This window comes from Thalassophryne amazonica, chromosome 11 (assembly GCF_902500255.1).
Source record: "Thalassophryne amazonica chromosome 11, fThaAma1.1, whole genome shotgun sequence".
NCBI classification, from domain to species: domain Eukaryota; kingdom Metazoa; phylum Chordata; class Actinopteri; order Batrachoidiformes; family Batrachoididae; genus Thalassophryne; species Thalassophryne amazonica.
The window spans coordinates 81,336,825-81,346,462 of record NC_047113.1 but is presented as its reverse complement, the minus strand read 5'-3'; positions in this window follow the sequence as shown (position 1 = coordinate 81,346,462).

Sequence of the window (9,638 nt, the reverse complement as noted above, 5' to 3'; positions counted from 1 at the left end):
CTGGGAAGATCTTAAGGAGTCCTGAGGTCAAACGTCAGAGCTGGAGATGGTTAAGGACATGAACACATTTCGCCTGGCTGCTGCAGGTACAACCCCAATTCCAATGAAGTTGGGATGTTGTGTAAAATGTAAATAAAAACAGAATACAATGATTTGCAAATCCTCTTCAACCTATATTCAATTGAATACACCACAAAGACAAGATATTTAATGTTCAAACTGATAAACATTATTGTTTTTGTGCAAATATTTGCTCATTTTGAAATGGATGCCTGCAACACATTTCAAAAAAGCTGGGACAGTGTTATGTTTGCCACTGTGTTACATCACCTTTCCTTCTAACAACACTCAATAAGCGTTTGGGAACTGAGGACACAAAATGTTGAAGCTTTGTAGGTGGAAATCTTTCCCATTCTTGCTTGATGTACAACTTCAGTTGTTCAACAGTCCGAGATCTCCATTGTCGTATTTTGCACTTCATAATGTGCCACACATTCTCACTGGGCAACAGATCTGGACTGCAGCCAGGCCAGTTTAGTACCTGATTCTTTTACTACGAAGCCACAGGGACATCCCTGAAAAATACATTGCTTGGATGTCAGCATGTGTTACTCCAAAACCTGGATGTACCTTTCAACATTGATGGTGCCATCACAGATGTGTAAGTTGCCCATCTCATGGGCACTAACACACCCCCATACCATCACACATGCTGGCTTTTGAACTTGTGCCGGTAACAATCTGGATGGTCTTTTTCCTCTTTTGTCTGGAGGACACGACATCCATGATTTCCAAAAACAATTTGAAATGTGGACTCATCAGACCACAGCACACTTTTCCACTTTGCGTCTGTCCATTTCAAATGAACTCGGGCCCAGAGAAGGCGGCGGTGTTTCTGGATGTTGTTGATATATGGCATTCGCTTTGCATGGTAGAGTTTTAACTTGCACTTGTAAATGTAGTGATGAACTGTGTTAACTGACAATGGTTTTCTGAAGTGTTTCTGAGCCCACGCAGTAAGATCCTTTACACACTGATGTTGATTTTTAATGCAGTGCCACCTGAGGGATTAAAGGTCACGGGCATTCAATGTTGATTTTTGGCCTTGCCTCTTACATGTAGAAAGTTCTCCAGATTCTCTGAATCTTCTGATTATATTATGGACTGTAGATGATGGAATCCCTTAATTCCTTGCAATTGAATGTTGAGAAACATTGTTCTTAAACTGTTGGACTATTTTTTCATGCAGTTGTTCACAAAGTGGTGATCCTCACCAACCTTTGCTTGTGAATGGCTGAGCCTGTTGGGGATGCTCCTTTTATACCCAATCATGACACTTACCTGTTTCCAATTAACATTCATCAACTTTCCCAGTGTTTTGTTGCCCCGTCCCAACTTTTTTGAAATGTGTTGCAGTCATCCATTTCAAAATGAGCAAATATTTGCACAAAAACAATAAAGTTTATCAGTTTGAACATTAAATATCTTGTCTTTGTGGTGTATTCTGTTGGGAAAGTGTAGGAACACGGACCCACAACAGGGGGCGCAAATGAACGGACAATGGAGTAAGTCAAAATAACAACGCTTTACTGTTGTGAATGTGCACAACGAATACAACCAATTACAGAAATGGACAAAAGTCAATACACAAAGGTGTCGTGTGGGCAGGCTCGAAGATAGGAGACGCCTCTCCAAGGTAAGACCGGAACCACACGGCTTCCTCCGCCACAGGACCCCGGGAATACTGGAGCCGCCAAGTCCCGAACTCCCAGGTGGCCACTGCCTCCGCGTGTCGGACCTGGTACTGCTGGCGAGGGAAAAAGAACAGTTAGATGGGGGCGCGTTTGCACCCAGAACTCCGAACGGCAGGAAAGGTACCTCCACCTCTCGTTGGAACAGTAAACCAATAACTAGCTCAGTCAAAACTGTGTACTCAGTAGGCTTTGATATGTTACCTCTCTGGTAGATATCTCGGCAATGAGGTGGAGATGCCGTCCTGCTGATATACCCCACTGATGATTGCCGTCAGCTGTCTCAGGTGATGGGTGACAGCTGTCACCGAGGCTGCTCCCGTGAGGCGGCGGCGCCCTCTGGTGCCTGGAGCCTGCACTCCAGGCAGGGCGCCCTCTGGTGATGGTGGGCCAGCAGTACCTCCTCTTCAGCGGCCCACACAACAGGACCCCCCCCTCAACGGGCGCCTCCTGGCGCCCGACCGGGCTTGTCCGGGTGGCGACAGTAGAAGTCGGCCAGGAGGGCCGGGTCCAGGATGAAGCTCTTCTTCACCCAGGAGCGTTCTTCGGGACCGTACCCCTCCCAGTCCACCAGATATTGAAAGCCCCGGCCCATCCGTCGGACGTCCAACAACCGGCGCACTGTCCAAGCCGGCTCGCCATCGATGATCCGGGCAGGAGGTGGTGCCGGACCGGGTGTACAGAGGGGCGAGGTGTGATGGGGCTTGATTTTTGACACATGAAATACTGGATGGATCCGCAGTGAGGCTGGAAGCCGAAGCCTCACTGCGGCGGGATTGATGACCTTGAGAATTTTAAATGGACCTATGTACCTGTCTTGGAGTTTTGGGGAGGCCACTTGCAGTGGAATGTCCTTGGTGGACAACCACACTTCCTGCCCGGGGCGATACGTAGGGGCCGGGGTCCGCCGCCGGTCTGCATGGGTCTTCGCCCTCATCCGGGCCTTCAGCAAAGCAGAACGGGCGGCACGCCACACCCGACGGCACTTCCGCAGGTGGGCCTGGACCGAGGGCACACCGACCTCTCCCTCAACCACCGGGAACAACGGGGGCTGATACCCCAAACACACCTCAAAGGGGGAGAGGCCGGTGGCTGATGACACTTGACTGTTGTGGGCGTACTCGATCCAGGCCAGATGAGTACTCCAGGCCGCCGGGTGCGCGGCTGTCACACAACGCAGTGTTTGCTCCATTTCTTGATTGGCCCGCTCTGCTTGCCCGTTGGTCTGGGGGTGATACCCGGACGAGAGACTGACCGTGGCCCCCAGTTCCCGGCAAAAGCTCCTCCAGACATGCGAGGAGAACTGGGGACCGCGATCGGAGACGATGTCTGATGGTATCCCATGCAGGCGGACGACGTGGTGGACCAGGAGGTCCGCTGTCTCCTGGGCCGTTGGGAGCTTCGGGAGGGCCACGAAGTGGGCCGCCTTGGAGAATCGGTCCACTATCGTGAGGATCACGGTGTTTCCCTGGGACGGCGGGAGGCCCGTGACAAAATCCAGGCCGATGTGGGACCAGGGGCGATGAGGCACGGGCAGCGGCTGTAGCAGTCCCAGAGCCTTGCGATGGTCGGCCTTGCCCCTGGCACAGGTGGTGCAGGCCTGGATATAATCCCGGACGTCGGCCTCCAGGGACGCCCACCAGAAGCGCTGCCGGACAACTGCCACGGTTCTTCGCACCCCTGGATGACAGGAGAGCTTAGAGCCGTGACAGAAGTCCAGGACTGCAGCCCTTGCCTCTGGTGGGACGTAAAGTCTGTTCTTTGGTCCAGCCCCGGGGTCCGGGCTTCGTGCCAGGGCCTCCCGGACGGTTCTCTCTACGTCCCAGGTGAGGGTGGCCACGATAGTGGACTCCGGGATGATGGGTTCCGGTGGATCCGACAACTCCGCCTTGACCTCGTCTTCGTGTACCCGGGACAAGGCATCCGACTTCTGGTTCTTGGTCCCGGGCCGGTAGGTGATGCGGAAGTCAAAACGGCCGAAGAACAGTGACCAGCGGGCTTGCCTGGGATTCAACCGCTTGGCGGTCCTGATATATTCCAGGTTCCGGTGGTCAGTGAAAACCGTGAATGGCACGGACGTTCCCTCCAACAGGTGTCTCCACTCTTCAAGAGCCTCTTTCACCGCAAGGAGTTCTCGGTTGCCGACGTCATAGTTCCGTTCAGCCGGGGTCAACCTGCGGGAAAAATAGGCACACGGATGAAGGACCTTATCGGTCTTCCCACTCTGGGACAGCACAGCTCCTATCCCTGAGTCCGAGGCGTCCACCTCAACCACTAACTGGCGACTAGGATCGGGCTGCACCAGAACGGGTGCAGACGAGAAGCGCCGTTTCAACTCCTTGAACGCGGCATCGCAACGATCCGACCAGGTGAAGGGGACTTTTGGTGAGGTCAGGGCTGTCAGGGGGCTAACAACCTGGCTGTAGCCCTTAATGAACCTCCTGTAGAAATTTGCAAAGCCGAGGAACTGTTGCAGCTTCCTACGGCTTGTGGGTTGGGGCCAGTCTCTCACCGCTGCAACCTTGGCCGGATCAGGAGTGACGGAGTTGGGGGAGATGATGAACCCCAGGAAGGACAAAGAGGTGCGGTGAAACCCACACTTCTCGCCCTTAACAAACAGCCGGTTCTCCAATAACCGCTGCAGGACCTGACGTACATGTCGGACATGAGTCTCAGGATCCGGAGAAAAGATGAGTATGTCGTCTAGATATACGAAGACGAATCGGTGCAGGAAGTCCCGCAAGACATCATTAACCAATGCTTGGAACGTCGCGGGAGCATTTGTAAGACCGAACGGCATGACCAGGTACTCAAAATGACCCAACGGGGTGTTAAATGCCGTCTTCCACTCGTCTCCCTTCCGGATCCGAACCAGGTGATACGCATTCCTAAGATCAAGCTTGGTGAATATCTTGGCTCCATGCAGGGGCGTGAACACCGAATCCAACAAGGGTAAGGGGTATCGGTTACGAACCGTGACTTCGTTCAGCCCCCTGTAATCAATGCATGGACGTAATCCGCCATCCTTTTTCCCCACAAAAAAGAAACCCGCACCCATCGGGGAGGTGGAATTCCGGATCAACCCGGCAGCCAAAGAGTCCCGGATGTAGGTCTCCATTGATTCGCGTTCAGGTCGTGAGAGGTTGTACAGCCTGCTGGACGGGAACTCAACGCCTGGAACCAAATCAATGGCACAATCATACGGGCGGTGCGGGGGAAGGGTGAGTGCCAGATCCTTGCTGAACACCTCCGCAAGGTCATGGTACTGCACCGGCACCGTCCCTAGATTGGGCGGGGCTCTGACCTCCTCCCTGGCCTGGGAACCGGGAGGAACCGAGGAACCTAAACATACCCGATGGCAGGTCTCGCTCCACTGGACCACTACCCCGGACGGCCAATCGATCCGGGGATTGTGTTTCAACATCCAGGGAAAACCTAAAATCACACGGGAGGTGGCCGGAGTCACAAAAAACTCGATCTCCTCCCGGTGATTCCCCGACACCACCAGAGTTACTGGTGGTGTCTTGTGAGTGATTGGAGGGAGTAGGGAGCCATCTAGTGCCCGTACCTGCACAGGCGAGGTAAGTGCCACCAGAGGGAACCCTATCTCCCTGGCCCATTTGCTATCAAGCAAATTCCCTTCTGAGCCCGTGTCCACCAGTGCTGGGGCCTTCAGGGTTAAATCCTCATAAAGGATTGTAACTGGGAGGCGTGTGGCGATGTGGGTGTGTCCCACGTGCACGTCTCGGCCCCCCCCTAGCCCAGTGTCTAGGGGCGGGCGTTGGTGTTTAACCGCTCGGGGCAGTCTCGGACCTGATGCTCTATCGAGCCACAAACAAAACACGCTCCGCGGGCCAGCCTCCTCTGTGTGGCCGGTGCCCTAAATGTTGCCCTACTCGTGTCCATAGCTTCGTCAGCAGGGGGAGCTGTGATCGCACGGAGCGCAGGGGCCGTGGAGCGTGGGGAGGGCGGAACGCGGTTGGAACCGGAAGGGAGAGGGACGTGTGCCTGGCCACGCCCTTCGTCTCGTTCCCGACGGCGCTCATTTAACCGATTGTCTAATCGTATGACAAGATCGATAAGCCCATCCAAATCCCGCGGTTCGTCCTTAGCCACCAGGTGCTCCTTGAGGACCAATGACAGTCCGTTTACGAAGGCAGCGCGGAGGGCAGTGTTATTCCAGCCGGACCTCGCAGCCGCGATGCGGAAGTCGACTGCATAGGCAGCTGCGCTCCGGCGCCCCTGTCTCATTGACAGCAGCATGGCTGAAGCGGTCTCTCCTCTATTAGGGTGATCGAACACTGTTCTGAGCTCCCTCACAAACCCATCATATGTCAGAAGGAGCCGTGAACTTTGCTCCCAGAGCGCTGTAGCCCAAGCGCGTGCCTCACCACGAAGCAGATTTATCACATAAGCTACTTTGCTAGCGTCGGTCGCGTACATGACGGGACGCTGTGCGAAGACGAGCGAACACTGCATAAGGAAATCCGCGCACGTCTCCACACAGCCTCCGTACGGCTCCGGGGGGCTTATGTATGCTTCAGGGGATGGTGGGGGGGGTCGTTGGACAACCAGTGGAACGTCGCTGTCACGCACAGGGTCTACGGGAGGGAGAGCCGCAGCGGTGCCCGGAGGGCGCGCTTCCACCTGCGCGGCGAGAGCCTCCACCCTGCGGTTCAGGAGGGCGTTCTGCTCGGCCATCAAGTCTAACCGAGTCGTGAAAGCGGTGAGGATCCGCTGCAACTCACCGATTACCCCTCCTGTGGACGCCTGTGCGCCTTGTTCTTCCATTGGCCGTTCAACAGCCGGTTGACGCCCCTCGGGATCCATGACGCTGGCCGAGATATCCTGTTGGGAAAGTGTAGGAACACGGACCCACAACAGGGGGCGCAAATGAACGGACAATGGAGTAAGTCAAAATAACAACGCTTTACTGTTGTGAATGTGCACAACGAATACAACCAATTACAGAAATGGACAAAAGTCAATACACAAAGGTGTCGTGTGGGCAGGCTCGAAGATAGGAGACGCCTCTCCAAGGTAAGACCGGAACCACACGGCTTCCTCCGCCACAGGACCCCGGGAATACTGGAGCCGCCGAGTCCCGAACTCCCAGGTGGCCACTGCCTCCGCGTGTCGGACCTGGTACTGCTGGTGAGGGAAAAAGAACAGTTAGATGGGGGCGCGTTTGCACCCAGAACTCCGAACGGCAGGAAAGGTACCTCCACCTCTCGTTGGAACAGTAAACCAATAACTAGCTCAGTCAAAACTGTGTACTCAGTAGGCTTTGATATGTTACCTCTCTGGTAGATATCTCGGCAATGAGGTGGAGATGCCGTCCTGCTGATATACCCCACTGATGATTGCCGTCAGCTGTCTCAGGTGATGGGTGACAGCTGTCACCGAGGCTGCTCCCGTGAGGCGGCGGCGCCCTCTGGTGCCTGGAGCCCGCACTCCAGGCAGGGCGCCCTCTGGTGATGGTGGGCCAGCAGTACCTCCTCTTCAGCGGCCCACACAACAGTATTCAATTGAATATAGGTTGAAGAGGATTTGCAAATCATTGTATTCTGTTTTTATTTACATTTTACACAATGTCCCAACTTTATTTGAATTGGGGTTGTATATGGTTACTCTGGAGAGGCAGTGATGGACCGGCTGTCTGTCTGGGTGGTTTCCACACAGAAACCAGGCCGTTTTGTGGCCTGCTGAGTATTGTGACACGGAGCACCAGGTCAGGGTCTCTGACCTGATTTTATGAAAATACAGTTGACATTCTATTTTAAATAACAGACATTGAAGGAAAATGTTCGGCAGAACAAAATTAAGTTGTAAAGTTTGTAACTATTTCGACTCGACGCTGATTGTTATTTTCTACATTTTTTTAACAAACCTTTTTTGCTGCACATTTTTTTCAAATCTTTTTCACTGCTTGACTTTTGTGTCATATTTGCGTTTGAAGTCTCACGGCTGTCTGATCTCTGATGTTTTCACCTTCAGAAGGCATCTCTGACAGACTGGTGCCACTTAGTCCCGCTCACTGATAAAAGTGTGGGACGCCATTGGCCTATTTTCTGGTCGCTGGTCATCATGATTGCTTCTGAAGGATCAATCAACGTGCTTGCCACAGCACTTTGCTTTTCCCTCATTGACACGCATCACAAAAATAAACTCAAATTACTGAGTGCTCGACCCGTTTTTCTGACACTTCTTATTGCCTCTGGACTGCCAGAAAAAAGATGGTCAGTTTTTCATAATCGCTCCATTTAACTGAGATCACACCATTTTCTGGGATACAACCGGCCGTGATTGTTCTCGCCCAAACACAGGCGTCCATTTCCAAGACAAATACGAGTGTTTTCTTCATATTTCTGAGGTAATGGAGGCAACACAAAGCATTAGCTGCTGCTCGCCGTCTGTCGACACACACATAATAACACCACGCATTTTTTTTTTTTGCTGCACCTCGCATCCACTTTGTCCCAGAGCGCTCAGACGTTAGATCAGAAAGCCATTTCAGACATTTAGCTTGTGCTCGGTGCCATTAGCTCAGTCGACAGCTCTGAAAGTGGAAAGATGAAAACCAGCACCTGAACACACTTGGACAAACATCGTTTCTCTTCTGCTCTCAACATTTTGCTGAGACGATCAAATCATTTTCAGTTTCCCCGAAGTGCCCAAATTTCTGATTCTTCTGACTTCCTTGAAAAGCCACTTTGTGTTTTTAATATTCACATTTTTATGCTTTTGAGTGCAGACATTTCTAATCCAACTGAAAACAGAAAAAAAAGGAATCCAGTTTATCACGAGAACACTGTTGTGTTCCCATTATATCAGGATCATCTGATTATAAGACAACCCCCCCTTTTTGAAGACATCAATTTGGAAAAAGACTTTCTGAATGCAAGTCTTCTTTTTTATCTTGCATATCAACCAAGCGAGAAGTAGGATATTGTTTCCCCTAATATGTGTCTGGGGACAAGATAACTTAAAAACTATCATGTGGTACTATATTCATGTGTGGGCTTTGTATATTCTTTGTGTTCATGTTTGGGTTTTTTTCATTGCTAGGTGTTCAGGGTTTGTTTTGCTTTGTGTTTGTCTTTGTGTGTCTTTTCCCTTCTGTTTGCCACGCCTCCTATCTGATTGCTCTCACACACCTGTGTCATTGCATGTTCCCTAATCACAACCTGTTATTTAAACCCTTTGTTTTCCCTCCTGTCTTTGTTGGTTCGTTGTACTTCGTGTCTTCACTACCAGCCTTTTCACAGTCCTTGTTCCTTGTTATTGCCACACCATGGTTTCTGAATCTTTTGTCTGTTTTTTGACCTCGAGATAGTCTCACGATTTGGATACCCCTCTGATTTTGGCTTGCCTTTTTGTGTACCGACCTTTGCCTGTTTACTCACTAAATCCTTTTACTCATTCCACGCCTCTGTGTGAGTCTCACATTTATGTCCAGACTTTTTGGTGGCTGACAACAAAGCAGCTGGGCGAATTTCCTTCAAACATGGTGGAACTATTCCTTGGAACAATATTTAGAGGTAATCGGATGTTGTAGAATTTTGATGAAACATCAAAGATCAAAGAAAACATGGTCTGAAAACCACATTTTGTATATCTCAACGACCAGTGGTGGGCACAGCTAACCAAAAAGTTGTCTTTGATAACCATTAATCAGATATCTGAAAAGTTATCTTTTATGACGCTAAACCAATAAACTGCTAAAAAAAATTATCTATACACATAACTGATAACTATTAGTATTGATTCAGACGCGGCCACATCAGATTACACTGTCGGCTTCAGATAAACCAGTTTCACTTTAAGCACCGCAGGGGCTTCTGGGTAAATTCAAGGATCACAAACACAAAGAACACACAAAAAATG